At 38.7% G+C, this 23,819-nt stretch overlaps 2 protein-coding genes and 1 long non-coding RNA gene across 10 annotated transcripts in view; 1 reads left to right on the top strand and 2 right to left on the bottom strand.

The window, feature by feature from the left end:
* Nucleotides 1-23,819, top strand: part of MICU1 (mitochondrial calcium uptake 1) — a 417,233-nt gene that overhangs the window by 56,160 nt on the left and 337,254 nt on the right. The window lies entirely within an intron of this gene.
* The window catches only part of MCU (mitochondrial calcium uniporter), a 203,099-nt gene that overhangs the window by 157,438 nt on the left and 21,842 nt on the right, over nt 1-23,819 (bottom strand). The gene's annotated exons all lie outside the window — the stretch shown is intronic.
* LOC125933291 (uncharacterized) lies at nt 2,275-14,833 on the bottom strand. Of its 2 annotated transcripts, XR_007460913.1 has the most exons (3): nt 5,137-8,543; nt 3,336-3,441; nt 2,275-2,524 (listed from the first exon to the last, which is right to left on the bottom strand). It is a non-coding gene; the product is annotated as an uncharacterized LOC125933291 (long non-coding RNA). The 2 variants fall into 2 exon arrangements; XR_007460912.1 differs by having other exon boundaries at nt 3,336-14,833.

Genomic DNA, 23,819 nt, shown 5'->3' with positions numbered 1-23,819 from the left:
ATATATATATATAAGAAGTTGGCTTTCCTTAAAATGGAAAACTCTTCTCTATTTCATAAACAGAGAAGCTTGGAGGATTGCTGCAAGGAAGGCTATTAAAATGCTACATTCACCTAGAACTGCAATTCTCCTTAGTTAAAATTCAACACACACACACACACACACACACACACACACACACACACAGTCTAACTTTAATCACTCTTCCAGTTCCCAACACTTAGACTTTTTTAAAAAATCCTATTTGAAACATACAATTTAATAAGAATCAAATTATTCGAAGCATAATTCCAAATGTTATTTTAAAAGTGTATAAAAGGGAATGGTCTACCTCAATTCTGAATATAAACTTCACTGCAGTGCATACTGGACATTCCACCCTTCTCTTTTTTGGCAATTAGTTGACTACTCACTGGTACTCAAAAAGGTTTTAAGGTAAAGTACACCTCGATACTCCAACTTATAGTTCCTACTTCAGTAATTTCATTATAATGTCTTGTGCATCTAACCACATGCAGCACATCACTGTAACATGTAATGCAAACCTAAGGGTAAGTATACACATTGCTTACCTTCTTTTTTTAAAAATTTTTTTAATGTTTATTTTTGAGGTATAGAGAGAAACAGAGCACAAGTGGGGGAAGGGCAGAGAGAAAGGGAGACACAAAATCTGAAGCATGCTCCAGGCTCTGGGCTGTCAACACAGATCCCGACGTGGGGCTCAAACCCACAAACTGTGAGATCATGACCTGAGCTGAAGTTGGACGCTTAACGGAATGAGCCACCCAGGCGCCCCTACATAGCACTTACTTTCTAATACTAAACACACTTTTGGCTCTAGCTGAATACAAAACTGAAACCCAAGGGACAGTTGGGAACCGGGAGCCTGCTTTGGATTCTGTGTCTCCCTCTCTCTCTGCCCCTCCCCCACTTGTGTGCCCATGTACTCTCTCACTTTCTCTCACAAAAGTAAATAAACATTAAAAAACAAAAACAAAAACAAAAAACAAAGATGAAACACAAGAGCTGGAGCCTTAAAAAATGAATAGCACTTTGGCCAGTAGAAAGGGTCAGGAGGATACCTCGCAAAAGCAGTGAACAAAGAACCATAAGGCATGTCTCAGGAAACTAGCCCAGCAAAAAGCCTAGGTTGCAAAAAGATAGGAAAAAGGAAGAACCTGGAAGAATAGACTGGTTGCAAACCATAAAGGACTTTTAATCCCAAAATATAGGGATTTTAAGCTTTATTCTCCAGGCAACAGGCAGCAAAGGATTTTAAGCAAAAGAATGACCACTAAAAACCATGTGCCAAATACAGAATTTCCACAGATAAGAAATTCTAAGTTTCACATAACATTTCCTTATGTTATTTATAACCCTTAACTATTGAAAGATGAGGCTAGGATGTCAACATCATGGTTATCAGTACTCAGCATTTCCTTTTTCAAGATAATTAAGAATCCACATTTCCTTGCTTAGCATAAGCTTTCTAAAAAGGCTTTGTCTTTTTTGCCCCATTTTATCTAAAACAAACAGCACAAACCAGAGGAAAAAGTAGTCTTTTCTATGGTTGCTCAATCCAAAAGCTAAACCCGGCATGTAGGGTACACATTACTATGGAAGACTGAATCTACCCCTCACTCCACGAGGCTATTTTTGATTTGTTGGTCGTGTAACTAAGGAGGGATGAGTGGGAGGAATTTCTCAGTGCCCCCAGGGTACTTATTCATATAACTTCATGCCAATTCCACTTCTATCTTCCTCAAATAAACTTTCTGATTACTGTAATTACAAGCTTTATTCCATCACCAGAACTAGAAAGCTTTTCCAGTGGTTTTTATTTGTAGTGATGTTAACTCTGTCCCCAGTTCCAGTGGAGGCTTTCTCATTGTTTTAAGTCATTACAGGATTTCTCCAGCAGCACTAACTCCTAGAAGCCTGCAAGTCCAACTACTAAAGTAACAACTGTACCTAAAGATAACCGCTGTCCCTGCCACCGCTCATCACTACTCCTATGCCCACTGAGAGTCAGAGAATGAGGAGTTGCCAGGGATGCAATCAACAGCTTGCTGCACCTGTACATAGGGACAGCCCACTCCTGAAATTCAGGTCCAAAAAAAGGGGAAACACTGACAACTTTCCTCCTAAGGAATTCACATGGGGCAGCTTTCCGTATCCTCTCAAGTTCTAAAATAGCAATCTCTCACAATTAGGTTATGTGCCCTTTGAGGTCTAAGGCCAAGGCCTAGCAATGTGAGACTTTTACATGGAAGGTTGGTTCTTTTTTTTTTTTTTTTTTTTTTTTTTAAGTAAGTATTGCTTGAGTTGAGGTTTCTGCACATCTGTTTTACCACTTACGTTTCTATACTGCTCTAACAGAAAGTTCCTGCTATTACATTAGTGATCAGTCTTAATTTGTGCTCTTACCTCCAAGACACAGTTCCACCTTAAGACCTCCGAGAGTGCAAACTCATGACTGAAGAGTATGAACTACACCACTTCTATGGTACCAACAGAAGAATTTCTGAAGTTTGGAGAAAGCGAGTTAGGAGTTATTTTCAAGAAAAACGTGTGTGCCCACTTAGAGTATAATCCCCAAGTCATCATATGACCTACACGCTTGACTAACGAGACTAAGAAGCTTTGAGTGACACTGCAGCAAATATAAACAAGTTCTCGTAGAAACCTATTATAAACACCGAGAGCAACCAGTCTGGGACGGCTCTTTGACCACGTGCCAACAGAACCATTTCTCCCCACACTACTGTCTGAAATATTGAATAGCTTCATGTCGACATCAAGCAATAATATCCAAGATTGTCCACCATTTACACTGGTGGGCACTACCAAGCTAAGGCAAAGGAAGGATAGTAATAAAACTCTTCAATGACAAGTGTTACAGATTTTAAAAGTAGATGAGAGAACTATAGCATTTAAATCATTAGAACCCGAAGCTAAAATTCACTGATTGATTAACAATGGGGCGAGTAGGTCTGGCTCAGAATTTTTGTTTACAACCTGTTTACTCATGCAGCTTAGCAACATTTCTCCTGAACATCTCCAGGAAGCAAATGTTGGCTATGATCCTTCTTTCCCAACAAGCATAAAGGGCCAACCGTTGTCTCTGGGGGATAAAATAAAACCATCTGAGGGAAAACAAAAAATGTCTGGGTTAGAAGGAAATATTTTCCTAAGAGAATGCAACAATTTTTTCCGCTCTCACTTCCTTGTAGAACTGAGAGTCTTTGTGAGTACAGGGGTACTAACTAGGCAGCAGTACTTAATGTGGGGGGTGGGGGGAGAAAATGAATCAGAGAAATTAGTCAGAATCTTACTTTTTAGTTATCTCATAATCCAAACCTGGGACTGGAGGTAAATCTGAGGATGTAGAATAATCTGACAAAGCCCAACTAAATTTCATTGTCACCATCCAGAGAACTACTAAAAGGAATATAGGCAAATATTAAGCAAAGCACTCTTCCAAAAGCACAAGATATTCATATATCCAACCTCCATTTGTATACACATCTCTCAATACATGCAAAGGGCTATAAACACAAAAAATGTTTATATTAATTCACTGTTATTTTTTAATTTTCTAGAATTAAAGTATTAAACTATGTTGATATGCAAAACAAGAATATTTCTTTACCCCTTTGCCCCCCCCAACTTTTTTTAAATAGAGCAGTATGTACTCAATGTAAAAACTAAAATTAAACACAGATATACATGACATGGAATGTGACAGTCCCCTGCAATCTCATCCTTCAGGGACAACCACTGTCAACAGTTTAGACCCCAGTGGTCTACAATGCTCTATAATTACCAAACCTCAGGGCTGAAGAGCTACAAAGATAATAGGTATAACAGAGCATCTTCTCCATCCCCACTCTCCTAAAAGTACTAAAACACTTTTTACAATGTCCCTGCCAAATGTTTCGCCAGACTCGACTTGAACAAATCCTTAGACTAGGACGTGACTATCTGAGTGGCTGTTGTCTTGCTGTCAGATCATCCCAGTTTCTGTCTTGAATATATCTGTTTTTAAATGTGCACCCATAAAATCAGGTACCCAGAAATGAACACAGTAGTCTGAAACAATCATAGTACTTATTCTGGACACTATGCTTCTATTAACAGAGCCCAAATTACACTGTGGACTCACATTGAACATGCACCACCACTCCACTCCCACCCCCAGTATTTTTCATGTTATCTACTGTTAAACTACATCACAATCATCTACAGTAACACTTTTTAAATTTTTTTTAATGTTTATTTCTGAGACAGAGAGCATGAGTGGGGGAGGGGCAGAGAGAGAGGGAAACACAGAATCCGAAGCAGGCTCCAGGCTCCGAGCTGTCAGCACAGAGCCCGACGCAGGGCTCAAACTCAAAAACCATGAGATCATGACCTGAGCCGAAGTCAGTCACTCAACTGACTGAGCCACCCAGGTGCCCCAGTAACACTTATTTTTAGAATCATATGTAGAACTTTGTGCTTATCAGTAGTCAATAAAGCTTGATTGGTTTAGTCCATTTCAGTCTAAAATAACTATTTTCAATCTCTGTTCTGAAAAAATAACACATTAACTATACAACTTATCATTGCCAGCTTCAAGTCATGTATGGATTTGCAAAGCAAATCATCGATATTTCATCCACGTTATTAATAAAAATGTTGTGTGCTGAAATATGACTCAACTTATAAAAAGAACTGAAATTCTGAGATATGCTACAACATGGATGGACCTTGAGAACACCTTGCTCAGTGAAATAAGCCAAACACAGAAGAACAAATATTGTATGATTACTCTTATGTGAGGCACCTAGAATAGAAAAATTCATAGAGACAGAAGGAAGACTAGAGGTTACTAAGGGCTGCGAGGAGAGAAAGTTATTGTTTAACTGGCACAGAGTATTTTGGGAGATGATGAAAATATTTTAGGTATAGCAGTAATGGGTTAGTGGTGATGGCTACACAACACTGTGAATATATTTAATGCTACTGAATTATATACTTACAAATGGTTCAAATAAATACTATGTTATGTTTATCTTACCACAATAAAGAAAAAAGGAATGAATTATTGATACATGCTGACAGAAAAGAAGCCAATTTCAAAAGGTTACATACCTACTATAGGACTCCATTCATTTAACATTACTGAAATGACAAACCTATAGAAATGGAGAACAGATTAGTTGTTGCCAGTGGTTAGAGACTGGGGAGAGAAAAGATGAATGTAGTTGTAAGAGGACAAGAAGGATCCCTGTGGTAACAGACTTGTTCTGTATCTTGACTGTGGTGTTGGAGACAGAAGCCAACACATGTAACAAAATTGCACAGAATGAAATACACACACACACACACACACACACACACACACAATCAATCAATCAATGAGCAGAAGTAAAACCGAGAAAATCTAATACAATCTGTAGGAGCACCTGGCTGCTTCAGTCAGTAGAGCATGCGGCTCTTGACCTCTGGGGTAGTAAGTTCAAGCCTCATGTTGGGTGTAGAGATATACTTAAATATACCAGAACTTTTTTTTAATGTGAATTTTATCAATGTCAATATCCTGTGATAGTGTCCTATAGTTTCACAAAATGTTACCAATGGCTAAAGGGCACACTGGATCTTACTGCATTATTTCTTTCAATTGCATGTGAGTCTATACAATTACCTCAAAATTAAAAGTTTAATTAAAAAAAATTTTTTTAATGCTAAACAAAAGATGGCAAAGCATAGTGTCTGCCTATTACTATCATTTTCCCACTGTCTCCTGTTAATGTGTCACTCTATCCCACCATTAAACATGCATTCTTTTTATTTGAATTCTATAGTTATTTACCTAGCTCTAAGTCCATTTAATTGGGAGATGTAAAATCCTCATTTCCCCTCCACCTGTTTGCAAGGAAATTATTTTAAGCCTAGTTAAATATCCAGTACTTTAAATTTTTTCAAAAATATCTTAGTAACTATTTATACACTCAAAGCACAGCGCTGTCCAAAACTTCCAACAGAATTATGTAAGCTACATATATAAAGTTTATTTATTTAGAGAGAGAGAGAGAGAGAGAGAGAGGGAGCAAATGCACATGTGAACAAATGGGGGAGGGGCAGGAAGAGAGGGAGAGAGAGAATCCCAAGCAGGCTCCATACCGTCAACTCTAGGCTCGAACTCACAAACTGTGAGAGATCATGACCTGAGCCAAGATCAAGAGTTGGACACTTAACTGACTGAGTCACTAAGGTGCCCCCATATATGTAATTTTAAATAGTCAAGTAGCCACATTAATAAACACTTTTTAAAGGTAAAATTAATTTTAATAACATATTTTTATTTAACACAACATGTCCAAAATATTATTTCAACAGGTAAATAATCTGACATGTAATTTATGATGAGGAGAACAAGGCAAGAGAATGGTAGCTAAAATTAAATCTCCTTATGACCTGCAGCTCACTGATAAATCCCTAAGGCGTGCAGAGTGTGACTTTACTTAAGGAACGAACCATGGCTGCCTTAATGTTGGTGTTTCATTAAAGACTAAAAGCAACCTCATCTGCACAAATAGCCAGATCTTCAAGGTCCAGCAGACTCTACTTTCAACAAACAGAAATTGCTTAGAAACTTATGTTATGTCTGCCCCCTTCCCTCCACAAACCTGAAGTATACAACCAGTCACTCATCACAATCTCAGTACAGCTGTTTCTGCCCCTGGGTCCTGTCCCTGTGCTATAATAAAAGTACCTTTTTACCCATAGAATGTCTCAAGAACTTTTCCTTGATCATTGCACTCAGTGGCCTCCCATCGTTCACAGTTCCAGGGCATGTCAATTTGAACTAGGCACATTTCAGGTCACCTGTGGCTAGTGGCTACTATATGAGCACGGATACAGCATTTCACTCAACTCCTACTATCACATCTTATTTAGAAAAAGGTTTACAATGTTTAAAACCCTCTTTGAGGGGTGCCTGGGTGGCTCAGTCGGTTACGCGTCCGACTTCGGCTCAGGTCATGATCTCACGGTTCGTGGGTTCGAGCCTTGCGTCGGGCTCTGTGGTGACAGCTCAGAGCCTAGAGCCTGTTTCAGATTCTGTGTCTCCCTCTCTCTCTGCCCCTCCCCCACTCACGCTCTGTCTCTCTCTGTCTCAAAAATAAATAAACATTAAAAAAAATGAATCATCTATTCTTGAATCCTGCCTATATCATTGGTCTTTCTTTCAACTACAAATGTACTTTCTCCTCTTTTTCACAAGACCTATCTTCAATTTGCCAGTCCTGTACTTCTCTTGTTTTCTAAGGTTTCTCAAAGACCACAAATAATCTCATATATACAAAAAGTTCTGAGTACCACGTACTTTTTTTTTTTCTGGGATAATTCTATGCTCCCTTGTAGGTTCTTCTCCTTCCCAGACTTAGACTATCCTTTATTGGTGTCATTTTTCATCCTTCAAGTCAAAAGAGGTTCTTCACTGGAAATGTGAACAGGAGGCAAGCTGTGCTTTCATTGCCATCTGTTTTATCACCATTAAATAAGAGTAGCAAGCCTATCCTTACCTATTCCCATCAGTCCACAGTTTTAAAATACGTTTTTGTTGTCTTAGTAACTTTAGAAGCCTCATCACACTTTTTAAAAACTTTTTTGAATATTTATTTTTGAAAGAGAAAGAGAGACAGACTGTGAGTTGGGGAGGGGCAGCGTGAGAGGAAGACACAGAATCCGAAGCAGGCTCCAGGCTCTGAGCTGTCAGCACAGAGCTGATGCAGGGCTCAAACTCACCAACTGTGAGACCATGACCTGAGCCAAAGTCAGACACTTAACCTACTGAGCCACCCAGGCTCCCCAAAGCCTCATCTCATTTTAAGCTCATTCTGCTAATACTCCAAGGTCACTCTTGAGTATATACCCTCCTCACTGGCCTTCTGTAAATGTCTGTTTTAGATCTGAGTAAAGCAAAGAATCTCTTTTGCAGCATGCATCGGTCTTTAAAGGACCCTCCTCTGGTTCTTACTCATAATTTCCAATTAACATTGTCACCATGTGCTTTTAAGGGTTTTCTTTCCTTCTTGAACCACATTCCCACAGTAAGTCTCTATTCACAGATAACCATTTCTTTTTAAATTTTTTAAATGTAACTTCCAAAGTAATTTCTAAATTTTCTTCAACAAGCATATTTTACCATTATAATAAAAAATTAAGGGGTGCCTGCGTGGCTCAGTGGGTGAAGCATCTGCCTCACGATTTCAGCTCTAGTCATGATCTCATGGTTTGTGAGTTCAAGCCCGAGCTGACAGTGCAGAACCTGCTTGGAATTCTCTCTCTGCACCCCCGCTTTCTCTTTCAAAATAAATTTTTAAAAATAAACTTAAAAATGTTCTTAAGTTTAAAAAATAGGTCCCAGGTTGCTTTGTTTACCTTCTGTGAAATTACATTTTCAGAAAGGCTTGTCAATATTGAGTAGATGCTCCAATTTAAGCTAAATGAGACTATTTAAATTCACCTTTCACCCAATATATATATTATATATATATATATATATAATATATATATATACACACACAAATATATATATATATACATATGTGTGTGTGTATGTGTGTGTGTGTGTGTGTGTGTGTGTGTGTGTGTATATTTGAAACATATATTGTTTCACCAGGTAAAATTGACTGAGTGCCTATGAAGCACTAGCCTATATATACTTTTCATACATTATCTCATTTTATCTTTTAAGTTGATTTATTTTGAGAGAGAGAGATGCCGGAGGGACAGAAAGAGAGGGAGAGAGAATCCCAAGCAAGCTCCACACTGTCAGCACAGAGCCCAGTGCAGAGCTCGAACTCACAAACTGTGAGATCATGACCTGAGCCAAAACCAAAAGTTGGATACTTAACCAACTGAGCCACCCAGACACATCAATTTCATTTTATCTTCACCACAATCTTTCAAGGTAGACTTTATCCATCTCATTTTAAAGATGAGAAGACTGATGTTTCAAGAGATTAAGGTGGGGGTGCCTGGGTGGCTCAGTCGGTTAAGCATCTGACTTCAGCTCAGGCATGATCTCACAGTCTGTGAGTTCAAGCCTCACGTTGGGCTCTGAGCTGACAGCTCAGAACCTGGAGCCTGCTTCTGATTCTGTGTGTGTGTGTGTGTGTGTGTGTGTGTGTGTCTCTTTGTCTCTCTGCCCCTCCCCCGCTCATGCTCTGTCTCTCTCTGTCTCAAAAATAAATTTAAAAAAAGAGAGAGAGATTAAGGTGGTTTGTTCAAGGTCACCCAAGGAGGAAATGGTACATTTTGAAACCTAGTCTGGCACCAAAGCCTGTGCTCTTTTCAACTCTTCTACCTTTCTCTCAGCACTCCTTATAGATTCTATTTTAGTTTTCCATTTAATATCAATAAATATAAAATTAATAAAGAGTATAAATGCTCTTACCAAAAGATTACATCCATATTAAACCCACTAAATGTAAGGAAAAAAATCAAAAGAGCAATTTGGTCTCATGGAAGCTCCCTCCTATAATTTAATCAAGCTAAGAATATATTTAACAGTAGCCTTCATTTGACTACAAAACATGGCACATATGACAGCTACGTAAACCATTCTCACGATCCAGTTAAACCAGTTATGAATTCTTTGAATGCCCAAATTCCTTTTGAGGGAGGGTAAAACAAATATATAATCTAAATGTTATGTGCAAAACCTTGCAATACTAGGTACAAATATTTCTTAAAACCTGGTGAGAGAGAGTGCTTAAGGAGTGTTCCAGAAGCCAACAGCCTTTGTTCGACACGTTTAGTAGCTGTGGTTTTCCTGCTCAAATTTCCATAGGAATTAAAGGGATTTAATTCCATTTACCAGATCCTATCACATTTGATCTATATTAGTAGCCCTTTGCAATTTCTTCCACTTATCTGTCTTCATACATCAACAACTTCCATTTCAATTTTTTAACAACATGACTTTTACTCCCTTTATGACCAATACTTAAAAAAACTAAAGAATACTGAAAAGGGCACATGACTGCCTTCTTTGGAAAAAAAACTCTCTGAGGGGTGCCTGGGTGGCTCAGTCAGTTAAGCGTCCGACTTCGGCTCAGGTCATGATCTCACAGTTTGTGAGTTCGAGCCCATGTCGGACTCTGTGCTGACAGCTCAGAGCCTGGAGCCTGCTTCGGATTCTGTGTCTCCCTCTCTCTGCCTCTTCCCTGCTTGTTCTCTCTCTCTCTTTCTCTCTCTCTCTCTCTCTCTCTCTCTCAAGAATAAACATTTAAAAAAAGACTCTGAGTTATCAATTTGAAAAATGAATGAATGATAGATTCATAATGAAATAAAGAAAAGCTTAAAAAAGATGCCTCAACTCTTACAACTCAACAGAAAGACAACCTGATTTAAAATGGGCTAAGGATTTGAATAGGCATTTCTCCAAAGAAGATATACAAATGACTAATAAGCACATCAAAGTATGTTTGACATCATTAGTCATTAGGAAATGCAGATTAAAACCACAATGAGTTACCACTTCACACCCACTAGGATGGCTACAATAAAAAAGACAATAACAAGTATTGGTGAGGAGCAAGGAAACTATAACCTTCATTCATTACTGATAGGATTGTCTTTTTTAAAAATGTTTGTTTATATATTAGAGAGAGGGGGGGGGAGCAAGGGAGGGGCAGAGAGAGAGAGAGAGAGGACGGGAAGGAGAGGGAAGAAGTAAAGGAGGGGCAGAGAGAGAGAGAGAGAGAGAGAGAGAGAGAGAGAGGAAGTAAGGGAGGGGCAGAGAGAGAGAATCCCAAGCAGGCTCAACGTTGTCAGTGCAGAACCCCATGTGGGGCTCAATCTCACGACTGCCAGATCATGACCTGAGCCACCCAGGCACCCCAAGTGGTGCACTTTAAAAAATAGTTTAGCAGCCAGACATTTAACCCACGGAGCCACCCAGGCGCCCCACATTCCTGTGGTTTTGAGATGGCAGCCAGTAGCAATTCGATTTGCAGGCTTCTCTGAACTCATGAAGTAGAAGAATGAAGGCTCTCTTATCCAGGGCCTTTTCTTTCAGGTTGAGGGGGCCAATGTGCCCATCCCAGAATCAATTTACTGCTACCAGAGGAATTCCATGTATAGACTGGCTTAAACTGGGGCTCCTGAACCAACCACCAGCAAGGGGAATGGAATTATGATTGGCTTAGACCAATGGCTTTTTAACTCTTTCAAATGCAAGCCGTGTTAAGAAATATATTTTACATCAAGACTCATACACGTACGTAGACACATATTCAGACAAGCTAACAAATATTCTGTGAAACAATAGTCTTACTATACACAATGCACTCTGATATTTTCTTATATTACATTTAGTATTTTTTAAGTTGGTTGCCACTCTACTAAATTGATTTTCTGACCCTTTAATAGGTCATGTTTGGCCATTTCAAAACCACTGGCTGAGGCTAATCATAGCTCACACATGAGGCAAGTGTCAAATTCAGAAGCCATACTACAGCTGCACAATAGGGAAAGGGTGAAATAGTTACTGCGGCCTCAGCCGTTAACATCCATTAATATCACCCACGGTGCACTTTCACATTTTCTTATATGATCTTACTAAAGTAGTATCGGAAATGTCCATTGGATATACACATAAGGGAAAGAGGTTTTGTCTTCTCATTTTCAAACTATGTTAAAAGTCCCTGCACATGTAGGATAATCATATTTAGAAACTGTTCAAATGGATGTAATCTCTGCAGAGCACCTACAAGTATGGTCATCAGTTACCATTAGAAAGGACAAATAGGATGAGTTTTAAAAGAAAGCCAAAAAGCTAGAGTTGGAGCAGCGGTTCTCAACCAGGGATGTTTGGCAATGTCTAAAGATATTTTTTTTTGTTATCACAAATGGGGAGGGGTGCCACTAAACATGTTACAATGCACAGGACAGTCCCCCTTTCACAAAGAATCATCTTACAAAGTATCAGTCGTGCCAAGGTTGAGAAACTCTGCATAGAATATTACCACCTATAGTCACATTAGTCCATCTAAAGTCCAAACACCCCTGTGCAGTAGGAGCATATTAGACACATAAGGACTATCTGTTCCAGTTTGAATAGGAAGTGGAAAATGTAAAAGAGAGTGAGCATAAAGCAGAGTTTACTTGATTCAGAGTAGCAATTGTTCTGCATTCCAAGGCAAATTTATCTCATTTATTTGTGGAGTTGATTTCTAAAAAAAGACTAGAAAACAGTTTTCTATCACTTCATTATATAATGCAATTCTTTAATAGGAAAGATCTATCAATGCAGACTTGAGGCTGGAGTCTTTTGTTATTCTGAAGCAGTCCCAAGAGCTAGTGCAATACAAATCATCATAACCACACAAAACATGGTTCCTGTACATCAAGGTAAGAGGAATAAAGAAGGATTTCTTTCAAGGCTCGCTAGATTGAGGCACTGGAATGAAAACAGAAGGCTTTATCCCACTACTCACTGGACATGCAGAGATATTTCTTATCTTTGCTAGAAACCTCACACTCTTCTCCTCCTAAACAGTATATAAATAATTTTAGTCACTCCATAATATCCAAGAGCTCGTGGGTTTAATAACACAGAAATATCCTCCCTTTCTCCACACCTATAATTACATCCCCACTCTCAACAGGACATCTCAGGGGAAGAAAAAGTAAGATGAGTGTCTTCACACTTCTGGTAAAACAAAACAAAACAAAACAAAAATATCCTCTCCTTTGCAATCTCATCTACACTCCTTCTCACTCACCACACTACAGCAACATCAGCCATCCTGCTGTTCCTCCAACAGGCCAAACTCATTCACCATCCTGTGCCTCAGACCCCCATCCCAATTCCAAACCACGGCCTTTGACTGGTCCACCCTACTAAAATATTCCCCACCCTTAATGTTACATGGACTTGTCCTTGTCATTTAGGGCCGAGCTTAAGTTTCTTGACCTCAGAGTGGCTTTCTCTGACTACTCAAATCCAAATTAACCCTGCAATCACTCTCTACCATATCAACTTTTCCATGGTTTATAACTACTTAGTACCTTTAAACCGCTTTCCTTGTTTGGAAAATTTCTCATCTCCTAAGTCGTGCCTTCCCAAAACATAAGTCAGAAATTCACTTCCTCAGCCTCTTCTGTAAACAGGAAGTGGGTATGTGACCTACGTTCTCCCAACCAAACACACTCACATGATATTTCAGTTAGAAAGCAAGTGATATAATGGAGACACCATGTTTAGTCTATTCTGAAGTATATTTCAGAGAGATATACCTTCCTTTCGGAAGGCGAAATGACAGATGTCCTAGCAGTTACATCTCATACTCAGCACAGACATGCAAATTCCAATACCTGTTCTGCGACAAAAGAAGTAATATCTCCAATGATGGAGCCCAGTGTTATAATTTAGGCATTGTTCCTAACTAAGCAGTCTCCAAAACGATTCTCCACTTTCCCCTAAAGAATCTATGAGCTATGTAATACCCTTAATTTTTTTTCCTCTGCTTTAACTAACTAGAATGGGATCCACCACTTGCAACTAAGGTATCTGATTCATTCTTCACAGATGTTCTCATAAGATTCTTACTGTCTGATGTTTTCTCGCTAGTTATTTTATTTATTGGCTGTCTCTCCCCACAAGAATATAAACTCCATGAGGACAGGGACATTTTCTGTCTTCACCCTTTAGACCCAGTATTTAGAGTAGTAGTGCTGCATATGCAAGAGGCACTCAATAAAAACTCAAAAAGTTGTTTACTGCTACATAAATGTAAAGTCAGGAACCAGCTGGAAGAAAGTGAAAGTATCACTGCTGTAGGAGTTAAGAACGAAAAAAAGGATCAATGTGGACTAGAGAGGTCAGAGACACTTCATGAAGAAGACGGCACTTGAGTACTGAAAAGATAAACTAGAATCCATCTTTCTGCAGGGGTGCAGAAGGGGAAACACATGCCTTCTAAAGGATGAGACCAAATGAATGGCACTGGGAATAGTGTGGCAAACACAGAAATACAAGATTGAAGAAAAGTGTGTTGAGCTCAGTGGGAAATATCTTAGATACGCAGGATGGGCAAGATTATGAATGGCTGTGAATGGTAGGCCTGGGAATGTTGTATTTGATGATGTTTCAAGAACACTAATCCTCAATGAGCATTTTCATCTATTCTTTATCCTAGATGTTATCTGCTATGTAAAACTACAACAGCTACCCACACATTTTCTACAGCATTCCCTCTCCCAACACTGGTGCTCTATATTTATCTGTTCAAGCTGAGACTACTTGAGAAAGAGATTCTTACAATTAATCCTCTTGTAACCAAGCAAATACCCAATTTAAAGATAAAAATCTATTACTAAAATGGACTTTATTTCCCAGCCCCATCCCCAAAGTCAGGTTTTAACATTTGTCTCAAGTCCATTTACCCTCTAGTCTGTGAGATATTACACTGGTACTAGGTACATGAACTAGAGTTTTGAGAATTTTGTTTTATTTTGTATTAAAGTAACATAGTCACTCAGAACACAGAAAGACAATTTTATAAACAGACCTATTCAGATAAAATCTTTTAAGAATCCAGAAAATCCAGGGCATCTGGGTGGTTCAGTCGGTTAAGCGTCCTACTCTTGATTTTGGTGTAGGTCATGATCTCACAGTTCATGAGATTGAGCCCCATGCTGGGCTCCATGCTGACAGCACAGAGCCTGCTTGGAATTCTCTCTCTCCTCTCTCTCTACTCCTCCCCTGTTCATGCTCGTGTGTTCTCTCTAAAATAAATAAACATTAAAAAAAAAAAAAAAAGAATCCAGCTAATACTATATATAGCTAACAACTATAAAAAGGCTACATAATTCTATTTTATGGTCTCAAATCAGAAGGGACTTGACAAAGACTCTTATGTTGTTGGTTTTGGAAAACAAGTTAAATATTACTAACTATACATATAGTATACACACACACGTGCGCGCGCACACACACACACACACACACACACACACACACACACACTTTGAACCACCAATCCCACTACTGATTTTTTTTTTAACGTTTATTTTTGAGAGGGACAGAAGAGAGATAGAATGTGAGTCAGGGAAGGGCAGAGAGAGGAAGAGAGACATAAAGAATCTGAAGCAGGCTCCAGGCTCTGAGATGTCAGCACAGAGCATGACACAGGGCTCAAACCCACGAACTATGAGATCATGTCCTGAGCCAAAGTTAAATGCTTAACTGACTGCGCCACCCAGGCGCCCTCCCCCTACTGACTCTTTATCTCATAGAATAAATGTACTAATATGTGACAGTACTTACTACAATGTGCACAGTGACAAAAAAAAAGCGGGGGGGAACAATCCATCAACAAAAGATTAGCTACATCAACAAATGCACAGCAGCACCAAAAATTAATCTCATTTAGGGGCGCCTGAGTGGCTCAGTCAGTTAAGCATCCAACTTTGGCTCAGGTCATGACCTCACCATTAGCGAGTTCGAACCCCACTTCAGATTCTGTGTCTCCCTCTCTCTCTCTGCCCTTCCCCCACTCACACTCTGTCTCTCTGTCTCTCTCAAAAATAAACATTAAAAAGGGGCGCCTGGGTGGCTCTGCCGGTTGAGCGTCCGACTTCGGCTCAGGTCATGATCTCACAGTCCATGAGTTCAAGCCCCACGTCGGGCTCTGTGCTGACAGCTCAGAGCCTGGAGCCTGCTTCAGATTCTGTGTCTCCCTCTCTCTCTGACCCTCCCCCGTTCATGCTCTGTCTCTCTCTGTCTCAAAAAATAAAATAAAAACATTAAAAAAAAATTAAAAAAAAATTTTTTTAACAATCTCATTTATAATGGTATATTTTATACAGCCAATAAATGAATGCTTTAGTGTTGTACTACTTGATGTGGAAAATATTGTACTAGTTATTATTAAGTGAGAAAATAAGATGCAGGAAAGAATGCATCGTATGATCCAATTTTATAAAAAAATTAAAATAACTATACATATGCATGTATGCCTGGAGGAATGTATGTGTACTGATAGGCAGACAAAAAATAGATAGGATGGTGATTCAAGTAAGAGGGAAAATATGAAAAGATATATACTATACAGTCACTTTGGAGCAAAATGAGAAGTAAAAGGAGAAAGGGAATTAGGCAAGACAGGAAAAAATTGATATATTCACAATTATATAAAAATCAATATACATAGAGAAATTGGTATGTCCAAAATAAAAACAATATGAAAGGGGCGCCTGGGTGGCTCAGTCGGTTAAGCGTCGGACTTCGGCTCAGGTCATGATCTTGCGGTTCGTGAGTTTGAGCCCCACGTCGGGCTCTGTGCTGACAGCTCAGAGCCTGGAGCCTGTTTCAGATTCTGTGTCTCCCTCTCTCTCTCTGACCCTCCCCCGTTCATGCTCTGTCTCTCTCTGTCTCAAAAATAAATAAACGTTAAAAAATAAATAAATAAAAACAATATGAAAATAAAAAGGTTATCAGAAACAACCTAATCTAACCTTCCAGATGATTCACCCGTCACTTCTTCAACACTATGTGCCTAATTTGCACAACAGGGACAAGGGTTGGTATCTCCTTTCGAATAACAGATCTAGTAAAAAGAATCCACCCAGTCCCAAGATTGCCCATTCCATTTTAAAGCTGATCTAATGAGAAAACTTCTTCCATGTGATTAAATGAAATTTGCTTCTCTGTAAGAAGGAATAAATCTAATCTAATCTCTATTTATATAATTGTCTTCACAGAACTAATATTGTATTCACTAAGCAACATCTACAGGCAGTTTCTTGCTTTTATACATAATACAGCCCTTGAAATGTGCCTGTTGAAACTACAGACTCAGACTTAAATAATTTAAATGTTAAAAAATGACCTGGGGCACCTGGGTGGCTCAGTCAGTTGAGCATCCGACTCTTGATCTCAACTCAGGTCATGATCTCACAGTTCATGAGACTGAGCCCCGTGTCAGGCTCTGTGCTGACAGTGCAGAGCCTGCTTAGAATTCTCTCTCCCCTTCTCTATCTGCCTTTCTCTACATATATAATTAAACAAACTTTTTTTTAAACAAGACAAACTGAAAAGAAAACTGCAACCCGATCACAAAGGCTTTTCTTAATACCCAAACAGAGCCTAAAAATCACAAAGAAAAAGATCACTGTAAGAGTCAAGGAATAGGAGCTTTAGTGCACAGCAAAAGGAAATGCAGTTCTTTAAAAAGATGTTCAACTTCACTCACTTAATGCAAATTAAATCTACACTGAGATACAATTTTTTCACCAATCAGACATAGATCCAAAAGTTTGGTAACACACTGTGTTGGCAAAGATGTAAACAGATAGTAGTTCTCATACTTTCTGCTTTTAGGAACACATTCTATAATCTCATACAGGAGCAATAATGAATGCACAAGGTTATTCACTGCAGCAATGCACATAATAGCAAAAGACGAGGCACAACTTAAGTGTTTAACAGAAAGGAATTTATTTCCTAAAAGTAGAGCATATCAGCACACCTATGTGAAAGATTCACAAGGTATGAAAACATCATTTAGCAATTCTGAAAGAAAAGTCTAGAAAATAATTGTTTCTATATTTAACTTTTTGAGGAACCTCCATACTGGTTTCTAGAGTGGCTACCCTATGACCCAGTAATTGCACTACTAGGTATTTATCCACAGGATACAAAACTGTTGATGCGAAGAGGCACGTGCACCACAATGTTTACAGCAGCACTATCAAATAGCTAAAATATGGGAAAGAGCCCAAATGTCCATCGACTGATAAATGGATAAAGAAGATGTGGTGTTTATATACAATGGAATATTACTCGGCCATCAAAAAGAATGAAATCTTGCCATTTGCAACAACGTGGATATAACTATGGTATATTATGCTAAACGAAATAAGTCAGAGAAAAACAAATATCATATGATTTCACTCACATGTGGAATTTAAGAAACAAAACAAATGAACACAGGAGAAGGGAAAGAAAAATAAAATAAAAACAGAGGGAGCCAAACCATAAGAGACTCTTAAATACAGAGAACAAACCAAGGGTTGATGGAGGGGAGGTAGGAGGGAGGATGGGCTAAATGGGTGATGGGCATTACAGAGGGCACTTGTTGGGATGAGCCCTGGGTGTTATATGTAAGTGATGAATCACTAAATTCTATTCCTGAAACCAATACTACACTATATGTTAACTAATTTGAATCTAAATTTTAAAAGAAAAAGAAGAAAATTATTTCTTAATATTTCTGGTTACCAAATCTAGAGACTGAAGGATAGGCTTTCCAACAGCCTTAGAAGAATCTTATCAGCTTTCACTGAAATGGTAAAAGGGATCTTGAGAACAGCATCTCAAACAGATGGACTTTAAGAGATGCTTTAAATAACTTTATTGTAATTTGAGGCTGTTACTTGTGAGTGTACAAGAACACGGTGAGGGTGGTATCCAATTCTGTTCACACAGTAACAAAGTACAGAAGGATCATCAGGTGAATATAGGTTTTTTTAATTTCTTTTCCAATTTTCCTGACACTTGTCTCAAGAGGAAACAATGTTTGTTCTTCTTTTTAAAGTTTATTTATTCATTTTTGAGAAAGAGACTGTGTGTGTGCACGCGCACAAGCGGAGGAGGAGCAAAGAGGGGGAGAGAGACAAAGAGAGACAGAGAGAGACAGAGAGAGAGAGAGATAGAGAATCTCAAGCAGGCTCTGCACTGTCAGAGCAGAGTCCAATATGGGGCTCAAACCCGTGAACTGTGAGATCATGACCTGAGCCGAAATCGGACATTTAACTGACTGAGCCACCCAGTGCCCCAAGAATGTTTATTCTTTAAAATTCTGGAATCTGCCGCCAAAAAAAAAAAAAAAAATCTATTTTGAAATTTATATTGTAAACACAAATAGTGATATGGCTACTCTTTGGAATATTAAGCTGCCACCTAATGTTCATGACAAGTTTGTTAAACATTTGGTATAATGCTAAGCAAAGGAAGCAAAATAGGGTTTTATGCTGTATTTAAAGACGAACTACTCTTATCAAAAGTGAGATGAACTCCATAAAAAATGTCTGGAAAGAAATGCATAAAAATATTAACAATGGTTGTTTCTGAGTAGCACTTTCTCCTTCCTTCCATTTTTCTGTATATTTTATTTTTCTGTGATTTGGTACTTATATAGTAGATAAAAGCTTTTTTAAAGTGAATAATAACATCACGCACAAGAACACAAAATTAAGTTTATTTTTGTTCTGACAAACTTGTTGGTACTTATTTAAAATGTAGCTATAAAAAAATCTAACTCTTATCTTCCCCCTCACTTTTGCTGTGAATTTTAAACTGCTCTAAAAAACTGCTTTGATTTAAAAAATTCTAGAGGATAAACATTTCCTAAAGTCAAAAGTGATGTAACAAAGCAAATTAAGCTTTCATAAGAGAAAGGAGATTTTTCACTCATGTCCAAAAGTGTTAAGAAGGGAAATACTGCAAATTTTAGTTAAAAACACATCCAAGAAAGTAATACACTCACAAAGAGAAACAGACTTTTTCTCCATTTCTTAACTGTCTGCAGGGAAGAAGTGACAGCTTTCAGTTCAAGCTACTCTCTTCTCTGACCTCTGTGAATCAAACCCCAAAACAAAAATGGGTTATTGTGGCTACCCAAAGATTAACTTGGAAAATGTAATGTTGCCTACTGTGTTTTTAACTGTTATTACATTACAATTTTATTTGTAAAAATACTTACATGTAAAAAAGAGAGAAAGAAAGAAAAGTCTGGCAGTAACTACAACTCAATCTTGCTACTTCATTGTAATTGTCGATGCCTAGACTACGGCAAGTGGAGGGCTCAATAAAATACAAAAAGGCAGAGGGGTTGGGTCAGGTGGTGAGGCAGTAACCGAGATCAAGTGGGAAAGGCAGCATCTAATTTATAAGAAGTCATACACTTTTTAATGACAATAAACTAGTATGCTAAGTTGATCTATAAATTTTAGTTTTCATACAGGAAAATGTCCTCATAAGCTCATTTTGATCTTCAAATAAAATGTGCAGGTTGTTTTCTCATTACTTACCATAGATCCTCAAATTCACAAAGATGATACTGTGAGAATAACACACTACCAAACACACACTTCACCATAAATATTGTTGAGTTCCTCATTAGAAGCATAAGTGAGCAATAATTTCAAGTTGCAATTACCAGTGACAAGGATTAAACTGATTTGTCTATAAGTTTCACAGATATTTTTATTTCGACCAAAACAAAATGCTTCTTTTTCAGGCTCTAAAGGAAATACGACCATTACCCACAGACAGGCTACACTGTCTGGAAATAGCAGCAATGCATCACTATAGCAAGGCATCAGTCAGGTATAAAAACTCTGTAGTGTATATTGGAAATCATCTCAGGACAACCAATAAATTAAATTTGGGGCGCCTGGGTGCCTCAGTCAGTTAAGTGTCCAACTTCAGCTCAGGTCATGATCTCACAGTCCGTTACTTTGAGCCCCCCCGTTAGGCTCCGTGCTGACAGCTCAGAACCTGGAGGCTGCTTCAGATTCTGTGTCTCCCTCTCTCTCTATGCCTCTCCCTTGCCTGCTCACGCACACTCTCTCTCTCTCTCTCTGTCTCTCAAAAATAAAAACATTAAAAAAAATTTTTTAAGAAATTAAATTTAAAAAATCCTTCTATACAAAGGATATTCCAAGATGAGGAAACACACTCAAATGTGCACTTTTAAAAGAAGCACATATTAATTCATCCAACAACTATGTGTGCATGTGTTAGACATTCTTTTAGGTGCTGAACATTCTGTAGTGAAGAAAATGTTCCTGCTCTAATGGAGGGGACAGGACAGGAGAGCAAGTATATATCAACATGAAATATTGGAAGTGTTAAAAAACAAAAAATAATAAAGCAGAGTAATGGAGAAAAGGAGTGTTGAGTAGATGGGGGAAGACTTCAGTTTTATACAGGCATACTTCATTTTATTGAGCTTTGCTTTACTGCATTTCAGATACTGCATTTTTTACAAATCCAAAATCTGTGGGATCCCTGCATCAACCAAGTCAATCGGTGCCACTTTTCCAACAGCATTTACTCACTTCATGTCTTTGTGTCCCATTTTGGTAATGTTTGCAATATTTCAAATGTTTTCACTATTATACTTGTTATGTTATCTGTGATCAGTGCTATATGACGTTACTACTGTAATTGTTTAGGGGCACCACAGTGAACTTAATGGATAAATGTGTCATGTTCCGACTGAGCCACTAACAGGCCATTCCCCTGTCTCTGTCCCTCTCCTCAAGCCCACTTATTCCCTGAAATACAATATTGAAAATAGGTCAGTTAACAACCCTACAATGGCCTCTAAGTATGCAAGTGAAAGGAAGAGTCACAAGTCTCTCACTTTAAATCTAAAGCTAGAAATGATTAAGCTTAGTGCAGAAGGCATGTCAAAAGCCGAGATGGGCCAAAAGCCAAGCTTCTTGTGCTGAATAGTCAGCCAAGTTGTGAACACAAAGGAAAAGTTCTTGAAGGAAATTGAAAGTGCTACACCAGTGAACACATGAATGATAAGAAAGTGAAGCAGCCTTATTGCTGATACGGGTAAAGTGGTCTGGATACAAGATCAAACCAGCCACAACATTCCCTTAAGCCAAAGACTAACTCAGAGCAAGGCCCTAACTCCCTTCAGTTCTATGAAGCTGACAGAGGCGAGGAAGCTGCAGAAATTTGAAGACAGCAGAGGTTGGTTCTTGAGATTTAAGAAGCTGTCTCCGTAACAAGGAAGTGAGGCAGTAAGTGCTGGTGTGGAAGCTACAGCAAGTTTTCCAGAAGATCCAGCTAAGATAATTCATGAAGGGGGTTATAACAGATTTTCAGTGTAGATGAAAACAGCCTTCTATTGTCAGAAGACGTCATCTTCAGTGTTCACAGCCAGAGAGGAGTCAATGGCTGGCTTCAAAGCTTCAAAGGACAGGCTGACTTGTTAATGCAGCTGGTGACTTTAAATTGAAGCCAATGCTCATTTACCATTCTGAAAATCCTTGGGCCCTTAAAAATTATGCTAAATCTACTCTGCCTTTGTTCTATAAATGGAATAGCAAAGCTTGGATGATAGCACATCTGTTTAAAACAGTTTACTGAACATTTTAAGCCCACTGTGACACCTACTGCTCAGAAAAAAACATTCCTTTCAAAATATTACTGCTCACTGACAGTTGGTCACCCAAGAGCTCTGACAGAGATGTACAACAACATTGTTTTCATGCCTGCTGACACAACATCCAATCTGCAGCCCATGGATCAAGGAGTCATTTTGACTTTCAAATCTTATTATTTAAGAAATACTTTTCAAGGGACACCTGGGTGGCTCGGTTGATTACTCATTCAACTTCAGCTCAGGTCACTATCTCACAGTTCATGGGTTCAAGCCCCATGTCAGGCTCTATGCTGACAGTTCAGAGCCTGGAATCTGCTTCAGATTCTGTCTGAAGAGGTCTGAAGAGGTCTCCCTCTCTCTATGCCCCTTCCCCACTCATGCCCTGTCCTTCTCTTTATCTCTCAAAAATGAATAAACATTTAAAAAAATTTAATAAAAAAGAAATACTTTTCAAAAGCTATAGCTGCCACAAATAGGGATACCTCTGATTGATCTGGGTAAAGTAAATTGAAAACCTTTTGAAAAGGATTCACTATTCTAGATGCCATTAAGAATATTCATGATTCGGGGCCCCTGGGTGGCTCAGTCGGTTAAGCGTCCGACTTTGGCTCAGGTCACAATCTCACAGTCGTTGAGTTCGAGCCCCGCGTCCGGCTCTGTGCTGACTGCTCAGAGCATGGAGCCTGTTTCAGATTCTGTCTCCCTCTCTCTCTGACCCTCCCCCATTCGTGCTCTGTCTCTCTCTGTCTCAAAAATAAATGTTAAAAAAAATTAAAAAAAAAAAAAAAAGAATATTCATGATTCATGGGGGGAAAGGTCAAAATATCAACATTAATGGGTTCATGGGGGAAAAGGTCAAAATATCAACATTAATGGGAGTTTGGAAGAAGTTGATTCCAGTTCTCATGGATGACTTTGAGAGGTTCAAGATCTCCAAGGAGGAACTAAGTATAGGTGTGGTGGAAACAGCAAGAGAACTAGAATCAGAAGTGAAGCCTGAAGATGGGATTGAACTGCTGCAATCCCATGGTAAAATTTGAAAGGATGAGGAATTGCTTCTTATGGATGAGCAAAGAAAGTGGTTTCTTGAGATGAAATCTACTTCTAGTGAAGATGCTGTGAAGATCACTGAAACAACAACAAAGAATTTAGAATACTACATACTTAGTTGATAAAGCAGCAGCAGGATTTGAGAGCATTGACTCTTGTTTTGAAAGAAGTTCTACTGTGGGTAAGATGATATCAAGCAGCATTGATGCTACAGAGAAATCGTTCATAAAGGGAAGAGTCAGTTGATGCAGCCAAATTCACCCTATTGTCTCATTTTAAGAAGTTGCCACAACAACCCCAACCTTCAGCAACCCCCACCCTGAGCAGTCAGCAGTCATCAACACGGAGGCAAGACCTTCCACCAGCAGAAAGATTACAACTCACTGGAAGCTCAGATGATGGTTAGCATTTTTTTAGCAATAAAGTTTTTTTAATTAAAGTATGTACTTTTTTTTGATGCAATGCTATTGCGTACTTAATAGACCACAGTAAAGTGTAAACATAACCTTTATACGCACTGGGTAACAAAAATACATTCAATTCACTTTACTGCAGTGGTCTGGAACCGAACGCACAGTA

This window comes from Panthera uncia, chromosome D2 (genome assembly GCF_023721935.1).
Source record: "Panthera uncia isolate 11264 chromosome D2, Puncia_PCG_1.0, whole genome shotgun sequence".
Classification (NCBI taxonomy): Eukaryota; Metazoa; Chordata; class Mammalia; order Carnivora; family Felidae; genus Panthera; species Panthera uncia.
This window is presented reverse-complemented; position numbering and strand designations above follow the sequence as displayed.